This window comes from Phyllopteryx taeniolatus, chromosome 14 (assembly GCF_024500385.1).
Source record: "Phyllopteryx taeniolatus isolate TA_2022b chromosome 14, UOR_Ptae_1.2, whole genome shotgun sequence".
NCBI classification, from domain to species: domain Eukaryota; kingdom Metazoa; phylum Chordata; class Actinopteri; order Syngnathiformes; family Syngnathidae; genus Phyllopteryx; species Phyllopteryx taeniolatus.
In genome coordinates, this window is record NC_084515.1 from 18,925,135 (window position 1) to 18,943,758 (window position 18,624).

The 18,624-nt window shown below is 41.7% G+C and overlaps 1 protein-coding gene across 1 annotated transcript in view; it reads right to left on the reverse strand.

The window, feature by feature from the left end:
• The window catches only part of bcl2b (BCL2 apoptosis regulator b), a 36,557-nt gene that overhangs the window by 13,531 nt on the left and 4,402 nt on the right, over window positions 1–18,624 (reverse strand). The gene's annotated exons all lie outside the window — the stretch shown is intronic.

Here is an 18,624-nt window from a genome sequence, read left to right on the forward strand (position 1 = left end):
CCTAAGAAGCAAGGATATAAGGTGTTGATGTTTCATTTTGTCATTACATCTGTTCCTGGTTTACACCAAACAATAGGAGTTTGTTTTGCAGTTTCTTCCCTGACTGTAGCCACCGTCATCTTCAAACCGTGATTTTTGGTGTACCGTTAGACGCTGAGCGATTTATACATTCATGTGGTTTCCCCGTTGTAAAGCAGCCCGCTGACAGCAAGCAGAACTGCGTGTTCGATTGTTTTCAGTGTTCTAGCTCACTGTTCAAACCTAATCATGCACGTACACGTGCTCACTGAAATCTTTAAGTACAATATGGATGCACCTCCTGCAGGCACAATGGCAAGACAGAAAGTAACCTTGCAGCAAGGTGGACTTCAATCGTGGGTGTCCCCTGTGTGAGATCCATTGACCCGCTGCCAAAAAACGAGATGACCGAGGCGTTTGTGCTGGTGCTAATTAGCTGGGCTTATCCCCCCGTATATAGCAGGGTCACTGTTTATTTTTCATTACTGCCCAAAAAAAAGGCAAAATGTACAAATAATAAAAACAACTATAAATGAATACATCTAAATTGTCCATAGGTGTGAATGGTTGTCTAATGTGCCCTGTGACTGGCCTTTCATCCCAAGGCAGCTGTGATAAGCTCCAGCTCACCCATGACCTTGATGAAGATGAGCACTATAAAAAATGGATGGAAGGATGGATGAAGTTAAGTCTGTGTAATGTTCTTATTGAGCCGTCAGGAAATGTGGAACGAGGCGGTAAATATTGGCTGTAAACTATTTGTTAATTAATTTAATTTAAAGCATATTCCACGTGCGGTCTTGCTTGATAAATTTGTCGTCAATGTGACAGCTTGTGTGATCAATGAATGAAGTGTGTTGAGTTAATAATGAATGTAAACTTCATTAAAAAAAATATCATGTTTAGGAAACAAACACTCATTTAGATTGTAATTGTTGGCTTCAATCGATGGACAAAAATATTTAAAAATGGATCCATTTGGTATCAGTAGAGCTCGGCTTATCAAATGATGATTAATGACATTCTATTATGTTCCACAGCCTGTGTGGCTACTGTACACGTCCAAGCGGGTTAGTAAACAGACTCTGTCGCAGGGCCGTTCCACTTGTGTCTCCGCCATGTTTTGAAGCTGAACTGTTTCCACGCCGCTCGAAAGCCCAGAGGCTCATCAATATTCAAATGTGCGTCAGCAGCATTTGTGTGTTTACAAAACACACGACGACGCTGTGCACCCCCGTGGGAGTGGAACACGAAACGCCGTCGTGGCGACAGCGCTCGCACGCGCCTGGTGTCATTCTATTGTCTCAATTATCATCGGGTGTCCAGCCTGAGAAACGGTAACCGGGCACGTCACTTGACATTTCTGCTCTCCTGCACGTAGAAATGTTTCCGTAGACGAGGTAAAGACATCTGAAACGGTTTTTTTGTTGGCTTGTTTATCTCACACCTTGGATGGCTACAACTTCCATTGAAGGCCTTAATGCCTTATATTGATCCAACATGAAACAGACTACAAGGTGACCTATGGGGCTTTGGCGAGTATTAAGGGATGGATGCAGACTGTGTTTGCTCTCCTGTCACTTGCTCTCCCTCCTCCTCCTTTTCATCATTTACTTTCACACCCTTCAGCATGCAGAGACTATAAATCACCACGCCTCTGAAGCTCACTTTCATTGTTTAAAACAAGGACCACTTGTGTTCCTGACCTTGAAATTTAAAGCCTTAAAGCACCAGCGTCAAACTCAAGGCCTGCGGGCCAAATCTGGCCCACCACATCATTTTATGTGGCCTGCTAATGCAAATTATTGCATCTACTTTGTTTCTTGGTTAAATCGGAACCATTTTTACAAAGCCCCTTTTTGGAATAAATCTGTCATCCGTCCATCCATCCGTCTGAGTCTACAGGTATATGAAAGCCTTAAATGTGCACTGATGGACAAGCTGACCAAGGTGAAGTTAGTTGGACATTTAACAGCGGCTCTATAAATGGCTTCTTGGGTGCATCTAAAAGGGGCCGACGTCCGCTACCCTATCACTCGGTCAGAAGAGGAAGTGACTGAGGCGAGTCGGACGGAGAGTCTCGAGCGCTGCGGCGCTCGCTATAAATAACGACGGGCTTCGGCTCTCAGTGCGGCACCGACAGACCCGATAAAACGAGCCTCATCTCAGCTGCCCGTTTAAAAGACGGAAAAGCGATGCTGAGTCACAGCCAGGCAAATATATCTGGCTTGAGCATTCCTTTGCCAGTAACGCCGCCGTGTCTGCCTCGCCGGTGGCTAATGGCTCCCTGGCAAAGACTGTCAGCTGCTGCCATGACGCGCTTGTGGCTTCCATGAAAGCGGCCTTCTGCTGAGAAGCTCTAATGAGTTCCCAGGAATACATCCATGAGTCACTAGAGTGAATGAAAGAAGAATCAGTTTGCCAGTTCATGATCACACACTGGCTAATCTTTCACATTGTTCTAATTCAGTGTTTACAGGAAGCAGAACGCCAGCCATGGAAAGCAATTTGAAGCTGGTTGCGCTTCAGATAGGATTGCCCTGATAGTGAACCGTGACAACAGCCCAGATCATGGATGATGCTCATTTCCTGTCACTCGGGTAGCATTAAAGGATACCGACAGTCTTTTTTTTTTTTTTTTTTTTCTTCTTCCACATTTTAAAACACACCCAGATGTCTTAATAGCGTGTCTGTAACATTCTTCTGTTAAAATACACAAAGGATAGAGAATGATAGCACCCTTAACATACACTTTCCACACCCTGGTTGAAATCACTCATTTATTGGGGGAGGTGACATTTGGACATCCAGACTGCAAATGAATGGCACTTACTCAAAGCCACCACTGGTTAATTTTTACCTGTGTTACCCACTTTGGCAACTTAGCCGAACATTCGAGTGACTGCCAGTTATCAGACACCGATGCTACTAGCACTGTGGCCTAACGGTAATCTGTGTGAACACTACATTATCTTTTGGCTTTGACATGATAATGCTTGCTGTATTTTTCATCGCTTGACAATGGCAGCTGTAGGTCCCTAGCTGTCAAGTCATGGGCGGAGAAACTCTCTGTGGGGGCAGTTATCATATCAATTAGCCAAATTGTGTTGTCACAATTCGGTAAAGCTCAGAAGGGCTCGTTTGGAGAGACAGTTTCAGAAATAGGCAACAACGATTTACTTGGTTGTTTAACTTAACACTTGATGGGTGGGCATGCAGAATGAGACCTCACTAGTTCTTTACTAGCCATTAAAAAGTGACGTTTGCATTGTATGTCCTTTTAAAGGTGACACTTGTTGACCCTTTTACGTCGACACAACTGTAAACTTAACAGGCAGGGGCTGCAATTAGACTGACTACTGTAAGCGGGAAACTGTGTCTAAAGGTTGTATGTTTGTGTGTTTGTGTGCGTGTTGTGTTTGTGCGTATAACGTAGCTGATTGTTCTCAATTTGAAAAGAGAGAAATAACGTCACCGAGGTTTCTGCTTTTGTCCCTGTGATGCATTCAAGTCCATTGTTGTCTACCAAGTAAAGCAACAGTACAAGACTGACATTTTGTTTAAAAGAATCTTTTCAGGGAGTGATTGCCCAACTTTTTATTTATTTATTTTTTTTATATAAAAGTTCTCAACAGTTCACTTAGTGTAAAGTCACTTCCTGTGCCGGATGCCCTGGGATGACATCATCGTCTGGTTTAAACTGGACTGTGGTAGAGCCAAGTACGTTTAAATCAGAGTGTGTAACTGGGGAAAGAGTGCAGGCAGGCCAAACATGCCCTCATATAGCGTAGAGACAAAGCCACTGAGGGAGGGCTAGAGTTGTATTCGATGTCGTAACTAAGAGATTTTCTGTTTGTTTGAAAGCATTTACTGAGATCTAGCCCAGAGTAAAGTTGACTCTCCTCAAAAGAAATGCACGGCCTTTGATGGAATCCCAACTTGGCCCTGTAATTTGGGGAGATTCGCCAAACAAGCGGCGTGTGATGACATCTAAGAGAGAATTCGACATGTCGGAGAATAGAAAGTTGAAGAACATCAAAGTTCCGCCGTCTCGTTCGGTGTCCTCTTTCATCCGGGAGGGGGCTCCTCGCTCGCTGACGAGAACTGGATGTGGTTTCAGGTTTGCACCGCTGAGAGAGGCCCCAGTATATGGGAGGGCATAAGGGAGAAGGGACGGGTGGGAGTCATCGGTGGGCGCTGTGAGCAAAGCGCAGCAGAGCAAAGCCAATCCAACATCTCAGATGTTCGATAATGTCACAGAAGACAATTGAGCGTTTGAGGCTCGCGTCCCTCGGGAGCATCTTTGAAGTGGGAACAGAGGAGTCGACGTGCTCTGAAGAAACTCCCACAAAGCCACAGTGAAGGCAGCTCTTATTAACAATCTTTGCAGCCAGCAAGCAGTTCAGTTTGTTACTATTTTACTTTGCTTCCACTGAAGAAAGTTGTCGAGGGGCACCAGTTTTTGATATGGAAGAAATGAGTGAGGCATGCACTACTGTACTTAAGAAGGGCACACACAAACAGGCCTTTGCTGACTTTGGTTGGAAGGGAGGGAAACGCCCAAATTTGGCCCAATTATTGGTATCTGTGTAGCCCATTGCTGGCTTCACAGTGAACAGTGATGTAGCAGTTTAATATATCATCGTTGTCGTCAGTATTATTAAAAATCTCACTCCCATTCTCCTACCCACAAGAATCCATTCCCATCATGGCAGTACTTTCTCAGACTGACATTTAAACTTTGGGTGTATAGAAATGGAAGTTGACACGCCATGTGTTGTTCCACCCCAGGTTGGACTGTTTCTGCCAATCAGGAGCTGGATACTACGATGTCCCCAAATGGTAAAAAAAAAAAAAAAAGGCTCCATACTGGACTGGTGGACCCAGGCAGAACAAGAGTCCACAGGTTTGAGGCCTGGCGGGCCTCGCTCCTTGTCAGTGGTGGTGTACATAGAAAAAGAGTAAGTAGTGTAATAAAACACTTTTTCACAGTAGAATTCATTATAAAAAAAATCCATATTTTTTTAAACTTCACAAATGGTATATACTTCTTTTTTTTTCAAGCCAGAAGGAAGACACAGGAACAGAATAGATTCTTCTTGCTGTTACAGCACACACACAAAGCACAATTTAAAAAAAAAAAAAATCACAGTTCACTTTGATGGCCAAGGTATAACAGCGCTTTACCCTTGCACGGATGCTGCATTCCTGAAAACTAGGGAGCTGGAAATTTCCATTCCTACTCGCAAACATGTGGCAAATTGATTCACCCTGATGATCTGCCATCATGCAACAATGTCAGTGTACACTGTCAATGTAAAGGTCCATTAAAATTTGGTATCTCATAAACTGTTTGGCAAAGAAATTGGTCCCAAGTCAATCAGTTATTTTGCATGAAAGAATGAGGCTTATAAAAAAGACTAGGTTTGTGTTGTCAGAAAAAAAAACACTACAACTACTGCTAAATCATCATAATTGTCTGATTGAAAAAGACATTAGTCCTTAGCATAGGTTTATTTATACAGACCTTGTGTTCAAATCTGGGATTGCACTGAAGACCTCCAGTGGCCCCTACGTGCTGCATGAAAGTCAATAATGTGTACCATTACACTACCACTGTCATCCATCCAGCCATCCATCCATCCATCTCCTCATCCATACCTTGCCACCTTTTGGCACCCTACTGTTACCCATGTGTATCAATCACAGTGGTAGGGTACCTAAAGGGTGGAGTTTCTGTGTTAGCGTTAAGATCAGAATGTTGAGGTTAAAAAAGCACAGCAGGGAAAGTGAAAAGATGAAATAAGAAGGGGAAGTCATGTTACTCATCATCTCTCATTTCAACTTGTGTCCTCCATAGGGAAGACTATCCACGTTCTTCAGCAGGGTACACATAAAATGATAATTGAGGCAAATTTGAGCATTTTCCACAACTTTTGATAAAAATCTGAAGAAAAAAAAAAGAACAGTTTATTGGATGTCTCTAAGATTATCCTGACGAGCAATAAACACACACTTTTTTCCTCACAGTGTGTGGGGTCTCTCACATTTAAAAAAAAAAATCACGTGTACCCTCCTTCAATTCATCAGCACTCTTCAAAACAATCAGATGACGCCTGCCAATCTCCTCTGAGATCGCTCCTCCCTCCCTTTCTGGATACACCCCCCACCCTCGCCCCCCTGCTCTTCAGTCTGGGGAAAAGTTCAATGACCTCTCTCGGGAAAAACCAGCTGATTTTCATGGAGAGGAATGCCAGGAATGCATTGATGTGGGGAAACAAACAAGTGGTTTTATACGAGCGAGAGGGAGCCAGCCTCGAGATAAGCAAGTCTGCAGTCTTAAAGGGGAATGTGTTCCACACATTAGCATGATGTAACTGAACAAATTCATCTAAACATTCTTCAGCGATGAAGCAACTCCATCTGACGCCATTCGTTTCTCTTTTGCGCATCTGTGTGAGACACACATCTGTTTGAACTGCGCAAACAGCCTCGTGGTGAACTTCGTCATAGGGAAACAAGCACCCAAAAAATGATAATAATAAGTCAACTATTGTGACAGCCAAGGTCTGCAGAGGTCCATCATGTGTGGGAGGAACCCTCTTTGCCTGTGTTCTAAATGTCATTAGTTTGGGCCTTCCTGTTGTGGATGCTTCTGTGGACCAAAGGTTAACAACAAGTCAAGCAGGAAAGACACTGTCAAAATACACTTCATGGACCAAAAAATTGTAGTCAAACATAGTCGGAGTGAGACCCCTTAGTAGCCAGTGAATCTTTGGAAGAACCCGACTGGACAGTGTATCGTTCACTGCCAAGCCATGGCAACAAGATAGTGCTTCAGATAAACTTCATGGAATTTTCAGTGCCACTGTAACACAAGTTTGTGTTTTAAGGTTTCTGTTTGTTCCATTTGCCCTGATGATGGCACATTGGCTCAGAATGTTCCTTTCCAAAAGGACGTTTAGTGCTATGTGTGTGGACGGTTGAATGAGTCCTTTGCAGTCAGCAGACCCATCAGCTGAGAATCAGATGATTGTTGAGTCAGATGACTAAAAAGGGGACAACTCGTCTCCTGCTTTCTTTTTACATCCATCAAGAAAAATCTCAACTGTTTGTCCTATTTCACCGTTTCAAATAACCCAGAAAGCTCTCAATTTGACTGCATGATGCAATTGCTTCCCCTCTACTTGGTAAATATCTCATTGTCCATTCCAGAGGGTGCTCTATTTACGAGGGAGCTCTGTCCCTACAGATTTGTACGCTCGTCGGAATGCACCAAAGTTTAAATCACAAACCAACGCAGGATTGAAGTCATCATAATGCAAAATAGTTAACTGCGTGCCATTCGTGACCTTGAAACTTCTTCTGTCGGGACCGTGGTAAACCGAGGTCCATGGAAGTTCATGCGTTTTAACCCAGAAAGTTTGTCTTAAGAGTATTTCTAAACCTTCGGTCCTCCATGAAGTAACTAGATGTTCTCAAATTAAAATTTAAAAAGCAGCAAATGAAGGTCGATGTGCAAGCTAGGTTAATCTTTTCAAATTACGTTGATTAAACGGAGAGAAAGCAGCCCAGTGCTATCAAATGTGAAAGACAAATGAAGCACTTTATAGGTCAATTTGCAGACTTAATTAGAAGATGGTGGTTAGACTCGCCAGCTTCCTCCGCCCTCGTCAAGACATGTCGACACGTCCTCTGTACAGCAAAATGACAAATGAATTAAGGCGTTGGAAAAATGTGCAGTGACAGAAAACAGAGACGGGCGGCATCCCCACAAGCATTCCTTATTGTCAAAAAAAAAAAAATGCAAATCCAAACAGCTCAGAGTGGAAAAGAAATCAATCTGTCAAGTTCTTCGGTTTCCAATTCTCGCCATTTTCTTTGAAGTGGATGGCAATATTTGAAGTTGCAACGACAGGCGGACAACCAATTAAAATGTGCGCCTTGAGTGAAACTGATGCCCCGCCCCCTCACCCGCCAGTGTGAACCATCAGACAAGGGGATGTGTTCAGGTTTCTGGATTATTCCGATTATTCAAGATGCTACAGACATAAGGGGACGTTACAGATGCGCACTCACCAGCCACTACATTATAGTCACTGCAAAAACTGGGCTTAAAAAATTGAGCAAAGTAATGAAATGAGGAATATATTACTTAATGCAAGATAAATTATTTGCCAATAGAACAAGAACATTTGACTTGGCGAGATTTCTGAAAACAAGTAAACATAGACCGACACCAGTGTCTTAAAAAGTCCTGTCCTATTTATACTACCTACACCTATAAAATTATGGAGTCATATTTTAAGATAAACTTACTCACACCCAGTAAGAAAATCTCTATAGAAGTTATGACACCCTTTCAAGACTTTGAAGGGGAAGAAATGCTTGAAGCACGTGAAATACTCTTACACAGAAACTGCCTGGTAAGACGAAATATAATAGCAAACATTGCACAAGCATATTCGGCCTTAAATTGAGATACTTAATGGTTCGATTTTAGTTGTTGCAGTGTACATTTGCCCACGTTATTGAGATCATGTACAAAAGCTTTGAATAAAAAAAAAAATAGCCTTGATAAAGAACAACTAGATATAGCCTACCAACACACACCACACCTAAAAACTTGTGGATTTTGTCAAGCACTTAAAAGTCATTACCGTTTCATCATTTTCAGTAATATTCACAATAAATAAAAATAAAGCATTTTATCATATATTGGGAAGTACTCCATTAAGTATGTTTATTTCATATCAAATAGTATAATAAAGAACAAAATCTAAAAGAAACAAACCCCCAAATATCTGTATAAATGAGTTGGTTCTGTAAAATATTTGCATTAAGTAAAATATTTTCCACCTATGCTACTGTTTTTCATTTGTTTAATATTAATAGCAAATAAGGGATTTTTCATACAAATATTGACGTAATTATGACTTTACTACTGCATTATCGTAGCTTCTTAAAGGTTATTATTGTATTTAAAAAAAACTGCCCCCCCCCCCAAAAAAAAAATAAAAACATTAAGTGTTGCGGTAATTGAGGGTGCCTTCTTGTACCGAGGACCTCCTATATTTGTTTTTGCAAAGGCAGAATTTTTGCCCATAGCAATCCGGTATATCCGCAACCTACTTCTGGATTCGGCAAAACGGGACTCAGCACTTCCTCCCGGTTCTTGTGAATTGCGAGGGAGACCGGATCAAAGCAACCACAACTTGTCACCGCATAGCCACCAAAGATGACGACATTCGATGTTTGGGATTTGTTTGTGTTTGCATATATCATATCATCTTTGTCTAAATAAGTTATATACCTGTATTAACTTTTGTCCAAATACACCAGCCATAAAGAAAACAAAATTGATTCAAGTTCAGGTTCAAATGATTGTCATCAGACCGTAATCATGCTCGTTGGTGTAGCATACACAGGAAGTCAGCTCTCCCAATTTCCGGGTATGGTCATGTGATGTTCCGCATAAAGTGGATTAGCATGCCCAGCCACCCTAAAAGCTGGCATAAATAACTATGAAAAGGCAGCATTTTTGATCCAACCTTAGGAAAGGATCTCCTTTGGAGTGCATTCAAACATCCAAATCAATACAGTATGTTCGTTGCGATGATATCTGATCAATGGCTGACCTCATTTGGCGTTTTCTGGACAGATCCCATTTCCAGATGCTGCCGAGGGCGCACACTATCCATGCATTTTGGACAACAATAATAATAGCATACTGTTTGTTAATGGCCAGTGTTGCGCCGGGAAATCCCAGCTGTGGTACTGATACTGTGTGTGTGTGTGTGTGTGTGTGTGCGTGCGCGCCTGTCCTGGCTCTGAGAGAGCAAGTAGGCACCCCGGGGCCATCTGCTCCTCACCATGCTCACATGTCACACTGCGACAACATGGCATTATTAATTCACACAGCCACATCCGCTTGTGTGTGTACACGCCGGCGTGCCGCGCTGTCAGTGTGTATGGGCGAGTGTGTGCACACACCATTTGTGGACAGCAAATAATTGATTTGCACCAGTACATCCGCTTCTGTGTTTGCGTGTGTGTGTGTGTGTGTGTCTGAACTCTTGCAAAGTTGAAAAGGATAAAAGCAGCCAAATAATAAATTTGCATTGCTTCCCAGATTCAGTGTTTAATATGTACCACTTAAAAGCTTGTCTCTTCATCTGAAAGGGGACATGCCTGTCTGCCGCTCATTTCTGAGGTTAGAGGCTCAAAACTCTGCTTAGCCTTTTTGAGTGATGTTTGCATGTGCTTATGTGGGATTTCTCTGGGTCCCCAGCTTCCGCCCACATTCCCAAAAAAATACATAATCAGTTCATTGAAGATGCATTTTTTTCCCCATAAGTGTGCACGTGAGTGTGAATGGTTGTTTGTTTATATGTGCCCTGTGATTGTCCGGCAACTCGTCCATGGTGTACGCCTTTCGCCCAACGTCAGCTGGGATATACTTCAGCTCACCTGTGACCCTAATTAGGATAAATTGTATCAAAAAATGGATGGCTAGGTTGCTATTTTAACTGTTTGTATATAGTTGAGTCTCTGGAGTGCCTGCATGCCTCATCAAGTGTGAATTTAAACAACCAAGTAAAACTTTTATCTACCTATTTCTAAAAGTGTTTCTGCTAAATTAGCCAGTGGTGGCTTCGTGCAAGCACCATTCATTTGCAGTCTGGACGTGGACGGGTGAAAAGTTCCTGCTCTAGTGGGAGTCTCAGAATCTTCAAAAATCTCTAAAAACACCACCAAAAGTGGCAAGATTTGTTGCTAGTTACTTTTTCAGTGTTTCCTATTACACCCTACCATTTATCATTACATTCATAATGGACCAAAATAATATTTTCTTCATGGCATCTTGAAGGCATGTAACGAGGAATATAAGCATGTAGTCTACTAAGCAGGTTTTAAACAGCACTGTCACAAACAAGATCAAACGCATGATGACAACATGCTAACTGCTAATTATCTTAAGCTAACATCAGTTTATGTCAGTTGTATCTTACAATGTCATTTGCTAGTCACTCAGGTTGGCTGACGTACAACTATGCTAGTGAAGAAGGTAAACCAGTCTAATCTAGATATAAACACAATTTGGGGCAGAAGGAATTAAACTTTAAAATATGAACACTCCCTACTGTACAAGCATATTTTATTTATCTAACAAGCTACCAAAGTGAGTTTTTAACATCCTGTTATTTAAATAGAAGACTAGACTTGCGCTTGTTGGTTTCAGGTAAGACAAAAACCTAATGAACAGACGCTGCTTGGAAGGGAGACAAAACTACTAATTACTCAAGTAAGTTGATTCAAAAATAGATGTGGTGAAAACATAGCTAACATGATCATTGAGGGACCGGTTTAGTCATTCATGAGATAGCAATAAATGAAATGATTTAACCTTGGCCATGGTGGATGTGGCCAAAATGTTAGCATGCTACAATAATTTGTAAATGAGCCTAGCCTATCATTGAGTGGTTCTTTTGGTGGCTTATGCTGTTTGACCTTCAGTCTGTTAGCGTATGTTAGATGGTCTATTTCTCTGTTATCCAACTACAGTAAGAAGGATTTGATCGATGGAGCTCGACTTTTCTGTTGCTCGGATTAATGGGACATACGTGCTCTTTTGACGGCACGATGGGTAGCGCAGTTGTCTACTCAGCTGGCGTCACTCCAACTAAACTTGATGCGCAACCATGTTTGGCGGGTATATGTGGTGACGCAACCACAAACACAAGTTTTTGTCATCGTTTCAGTTTCAGATCACCAACATTGTCTTTGACTAGCTCTCCAGTAGGCCGCTAGATCTCTCCAGGTCAGCGGTAGTTACTCGTGCTCTACTACCCAGCAATATCCTGACATTCAACTCAACTCAATTTCTAGAGCACTTGAACAACAACCGCAGCTGTAACAGAGTGCTAAACATAAAACAAAGAAAATTCAATAATAATTAAAAGGTACAAAAGATCCCTTTGCATGGACATTTCGCATGCAGGAGGTGCAAAGTTGTATTGCCTATTTGTTGCAAAGTCCACACACTGTATGAAGCTGTTAGTAGAAGATGGAGAGGAACAAGATCGAAGTCTCCAATGACCAGTATGAGGACGCTGCGATGATAAATGTTGCTTGCTGGGATGCTGAAATTAGAATCTCGCCATCACTTTACATGACGTCACTCACATTAGCTACAAACTGAGTTTGACTGTTAAAAAAAAAAAAAAAAACTGAATACAAGCAAAAGCTAACTATTCTGATATACAGTTGTTAAAAACAACAAAACACTTTACAAACTGTTTACTATAATACACTGTAAAATGTTACATAATCTACATGAAACCCTTTGGTCAGAAATGATCAAGTGTCAGTGGGTAGCTAGCTAGCACAAGAAGCTAACGTAGCAGTCAACGTATTCACATAGTGTTTCTTTATGGTCAAAGAGATGGATTCGAATGCATGACACCAGTCACAGAAGATTGAAATCACAGTTTTCTTGACTGTAAGCAGATCAATACCGGCAAACCTACCAAAATAAACCCAGTAACAGTGCTAAATATTGATCATCTACATGGCTCCTAGCAATCATTACCAGCTTCCTTCTTTCACAAAAAGCCACACACAAAAAAACACACCCGCAAAGTTACTAATTTCATGATGGTTTGAATAAGGCCTCATGGTTTGCATTGAAGTCGCATATTATGGCAGTTTGATGTCCTAAATGTGTATATTTTTTTCTTTAAAAATATTTCTCAAATTCCAAATTTTTTAGTTTTAAGTTGTTTGAGCGTGCCAATGTATAACAACCCCAAAAAATAATAAGTGACCCACAGGTAGAAAAGCCTTATATTTTTCTCTCCATTCCATACCTCCCTCTCTAAGCCCTGCGCGTATTTACACGCATTCATGTACCAAAAGCAGCACCACATCCAAACAACGGCCTAATACCCTGAGACCTGGCTGCCAGTGTCAGGTAACACTGTGGATCCCTGAAAAATGCACGGACATGCGAGAGGCCTCTAAATATAGAGGCGGTAGCATCACTTGCTCCCCTTGCGGCCCTTTAATTGTCACGTTAGGCGTAAATCCCGCCCCCGTTTGCTGCGGTGCAATCATTATGTTCTTATCAAACAAAAACACCAAGTTAAAAAAAAAGCAGTCTAATGAACCATCGGAGAAGGCGGATGAAAGGGTTTTCCAACTATTCCCGTCACGGTGGGAGAGGAATAACAAGGAGCCCGCTGGGAGGCCGACTGACTTTGCCACCGGGCACAACCTCGTGAGCTGAGCAGCATATCAATATAAATATATATAGAGCAAGGTTAAACGTTTCTTCCATTTGTCTGTTTCAGGGACAAACCCCCCACAAGGCTTTTGAAAGAGATCTGATCTAGTATTCTCAGTTAATTGCTGGTGCAACAGTGGCCAGCTGGGATGCTTTTTTTTTATTTTATTTTATTTTTTTTTCTCTTTCTTCCCCCCCCTCGTTTTTAGCTAAAAGACTGACTGTTGCATGGCTGGCCTTTGGCTACAGTACTTTATTTCTAAGTGGTTACTCCCCAAATTACAAAAGTCCCTCAGGTCCTATAGAAGACTATTCTCAAGAAGAGTTATTAGCAACTAGTCCCAGCTGTTTGCATAGGACTGGAAATATTGATGTTTTTTAATATTTTTCCGTCTTAAGTGGGGTACATGAATTCCAATTTTTAACATCTTTATTCATGTTTAAAACATGTCCAACCGCATACATTAAGAGGAAAAATGGGCATGTACGTATGCTCTTAGAGTGTGTGGTGTACTGGAGATGACCAACACAGCATACCACACACAACGCATAACCATAACTTGTCATTATTGTGGTGTACGACTTGAAGACTATTTGTGTCCGACAACAGTGCAAGCCTCAGGTCACTTCCTAATTGGCTGTTGTTAAACATCACAACCGCGGAGTCTGCGGTTTGGCCGAACTTGGTGTTGACCACACAGATAAGGATTTACCATCGAAAATATTCAACATGTCAAACAATTACGATTATTGGCCCTGGCTGTTTTTCCCGACCAGATAGGGGAGTAAAAATCACTTAACAAATCCCACACGACAGGATAATTGATCAGGGTAATTTTTTATAGTCTTCCTTTAATTGCAACTTTGATGGAAAGGGAAACTGCTCAAATTCGGCCCAATTATCCGTGAGTGTGAAGCCCGCTTGACAGCCTTCAAATATCTTAGGCATGTGTAACCTTACTGATCTGAACTCATGAGCAAATGCTTCTTCTATACATATGGATTATTATAGACACACAAACGCATTGCATAGGTTTGTTCCATAACAATCATCTGACAAAAGAGCAAAAAGGCCCACACCCTTCATTGGCCACTCAGGAAAGCAACACCCAGCTCGTCTCCATTATTTATTTACAGTCTCACTTCCCAAGCAGACATTCCTGCGGCTCTCCTGAGGAGAGAAGGCCCGAGAATAGTCACACGGGAAAGGGGCGGAAACGGGAGCGGCAACACAAACAAAAACAAATCACTAAATCTCTAAGACTTTACCGGGGTAGCTTTTTATGAGGTGTTGCCCAGGTGCATATTTGTGACTTGTTCCCCGAACGCTTGGCATGTCTGGAATGCTCAGGGAGGCAACAAAAGCAGGTGGAGTGTTGCACATCAACTCTTCTTGTCTTTAGATCATTAGAAGGTATAGACATCCTCTAGTCACATGTCAGCCTGTTTTTTTTAAGATGACTGACAGCTCAGACGATCAAACTGACTTCCGAGGAAGAAAACAAAAAGAATCTAGACAGTATCATGCCTCACACCACTGTCTGAAATTGGGTACAGTAGGACTCGGTGTCTCTCCTTAAGGCAACGGTCCCCAACCCAAGGGCCGCCGCGGACTGGTAACGATATTGAAAGAAGTTTTATTTTGAAAATCAGGTGCATCTGACTGCACACACATCAAACCGCTCGTCTTGGTCATGTGATACAAAAATGAATCTGTCATTGGTGAGTTTCTTCGGAAAAGGGACAAGCCCAAATGATTCATGCATGAACATTCATTTGGGTGCCGCTGTTTAAGGTTTTCTGAAGAGTTGCTGAAGTAATTTTTCTTTTTAAAATAAAACTTGTCGCAATGCAAATTTTTCTTTTAGCAATACAGTGGAACCCTGCATACTCGTGGTTCGGCACCCACGGGTTCACCTATTTGCAGATTTCTATTTTTTTTTTCAATTGTCTTTTCTTAGTTTTTTTTATTTTCTGTTTTCTTTTGGGGGGAGAGACCAATCCCAAAAATGCTTCTTTGCAGTTTATCCTCGCTTATTCAAGATTTTTTGGGGGGGATTCCCCCCCCCCCTCCTCCCCCTAATGCAATTATAATGGTGTCAATCATCTGCAGATTCTTGCTACTGTTGATCAACCGCAAATAGTGGAGGTCCACTGTATCATGATAATATCAATAACCATGATCATTTTTGGTCAAGATTATCGTGATATGAACTTTTCATGCAATTTCATCTCTACAAAAAACACAGCCAGAGCCTCTGTGTTATTCAAACGGCAGTCTACATTGCAAAGGGTTAGCCTCCTCCTCCTCCTCCTGAATTCCTCAGACAAGAATGTTTGGAACAAGCCTCTTTGTGCTCGGAGGATCTCAAGGGGGACTTCAGATCTCTTCACTCTAGAAAGAAACTTCATGTCAGGCCGGCCCATCGGAAAGAAGCTTTCTGCACTTGCAGTTGCCGGTCCGGTGGGCGCAAACATGGAGGCAGATGGCAACGGGCTGAGGAGTGGCAGCTAAAGGGGTACAGTGGAGGGTCCTGAATGCTTTAAACCACACTAAGCAACACAATCTGATGACATCAATACAAGAGCTGTATCAAAAATCTGATATTAGGAGGTAGAATGCATTTCTTACCTGTACCAATCGTTGTTTCTTGGTTTGTCCACAAAACTTTGTGGAGAACCCATGTTGTTATCTGTCTTGGAGGTGGCGACCCAAAATATCATTGTTTGGCCTCGGTGGAGATCTGGGCTGAACTGTGTACCATTTTACTTAAGCAATATGTTGATTATTGTGCTGAATTGCATCATAGGGAGGTGCTTCTAATACTTCGGTTGGCTGTCTGACAAAAATGTGATCATTATTACCTTTGCCAAGTGGGAAAGCGTGAGGGCGAGAAGTAGGCTGTTGTTGTGATTAAGGTTTGTTGCTTTGTTAGCTAGTTAGCAGGACTCCATTTTCTATAGTGCTTATCCTCATTAAGGTCGCAGGTGAGTTGAAACCTATCCCAGCTGACTTTGGGCGAGAGTTGGGGTACACCCTGGACTGGTTGCCAGCAAATCACAGTGCACATATATACAAAGTAGCCAAGTAGTCACACTCACATTTAAACCTACGGACAATTTAGACTAGTCTTCAATAAACCAAACGTATGTATGTTTTTCGAAGCTGGAGTACCCAGAGAAAACTCAGGCTCTCAAAGCTTTTAAAGAGATTTGAACCCCGACCCTCAGAACTGTGACGCAGACGTGCTAACCCCTAGGACAGCAAGCTGTTCTTCGCAAAAACAATTATTTTTCCATGGAATTTTGTAGAGGGGGTGGCACATGTGCTAAGCTAGAACCAATTTCATTCCGGAAAGGAGCCAAATAATTTATAAAGTAGAATCTGTTTCCCCCCGCCCCCCTACCAGTTTTTGCCATTAGGCATTGTGGCTAAGTAGTGCAGAGACAAACCAGATCCAGAAGACATCTTTGACACAGCTCTTCCTGGATCTTGTTTGCCTAATGTTGTGACCAGTTTCCATCCGTTATAACCACAGGTGTACTCCAGGTCGTCTTTACTTTGCCATCACTTCCCAGGACAAGTTTGAATCGACCCCAACTGAACGGTGCTTGGCGCCGCCAACGATCCGTTAAATGGTCCAGGAGACGCAAATTGGAGATAAGTGAGGTTTTTATTTTGGCCCTCCTGCGAGTGTTTAAATGCGCTTCCTTTGTGAGCTCGCTCCACCGCCACTCAACGTGTCACCTAAATGGAGATTAATGACTTCCTCCGCCATCCCACATCCACTCGTTCTCAGTTGGAGGAGGCGAGGGTTGGTAGTTGGGCGGGGTTTGGCGGTCCGGATGTCTGCCGCATTGTGGCAGCATGCAAGGCTCACCTGTCAACTGACATCAACGTGCATCTATTTTGCCATCCCCCCTCACACTGAAATAGACCACCTGGCGGCGTGCTGCATTCCTTTTGGCAACCCGATCTGTTAAAGTCTATTAAAAAAAGGCGCTCAGGTGTATTAACTCCTTCCTCTCTCACTGGGATAAATATGAAGTAGTATTGGATTTTTTTTTTTTTTTAATTACAGTACAAGATTAAAATTGTGATGTTGCCAGAAAAAAAAATTGACTTTCTTTTTTTCTGGAGAAAAAGTAATGTATTTTCAAGATTAAAGTTAGAATTTTACTTGAATAAGATCATGTTTTGTGGGGAAAGTTTGTAATTTTTTCAGATTTAAAAACTTGTGTAATAGCCTACCTAAAAAGTAAGTTTTTGTGAAAAATATGCATAAAGCATTTTTCTCCTGAAAATAAATGACTTTTATAATAAATAACTAATAAATGTACAACTATATTTTGAGAATTTCTTTCCCCAAAATATACAACTTTATTCTCATAAATTATGAATTTAATCTGTAAAATATTAAACTTTTTTATCTCAAAAAAACGTTCTTTCCAAAGTATATCGTGTTCGAAAAAGTATACTACTTTTCCTCAAAAACATACTACTTTATTCTTGTAAAATTACACCTTAATCTTGAAAATATAAATGTTTCTTCCCCCAAAAGGTTTTTCTCTCAAAAGTATTTTCTTTTTAAAAATACATAACTTTATTCTTCATTTCTAACTTTTTTTTCTCAAAAGTATACGTTTTTTTTCTTGCTATTATACAAGTTTATTCTCGTAAAGACTAATTTGAAAAATATTGCAGGTTTCCCGCAAACATTTTCTTGTAGAATTTTTTATTTTTTATTTTATTTTTTTTTTAATATTCAACTTTGACTCTCTCGAGCTGTTACTTGTTACCTTTCCTACTCTAAACACCCCCCCCCCCCTCCCCCCAGCCAGTCAAACGTCATTACAGAAGCCTGCAAACAAACACAAGTGTGAAATGTGCGGGTAAAGCTGCCGCCTCAGTGCCGCCATTGCCCCACCCCCCCCACCCACCCTGACGAAGATGAACTCACCCGCCCCCCACGGAAAGCAGAATGTTTGGGACAAATGGAACGACACATTTGCATGGAGCGAATCAGCTAAATATCACACCAAACACCTTGTATTGTCCACTGGGAAATTTTGTTAGTGCGTTAAACTCAACAGCCATTAGCAGCCACTTCTATAGTTGGACTTAGTTGGTCCTAAAACAACAGGAAACAGAGGGTGGCTGACAGACAGCTGTTTCCACGCCACTCTCGCGTGTCAAAAAGGGTGATTGGCCTCCAGCTTTCTTTTAAGAACAGTGGAAAACAGAGAGCAAGTAGAACACATCAATTGCACGGTATTTTTTTTATAGGCCAAAGTCGAGTGACTGAAGTTTCATCCTGATT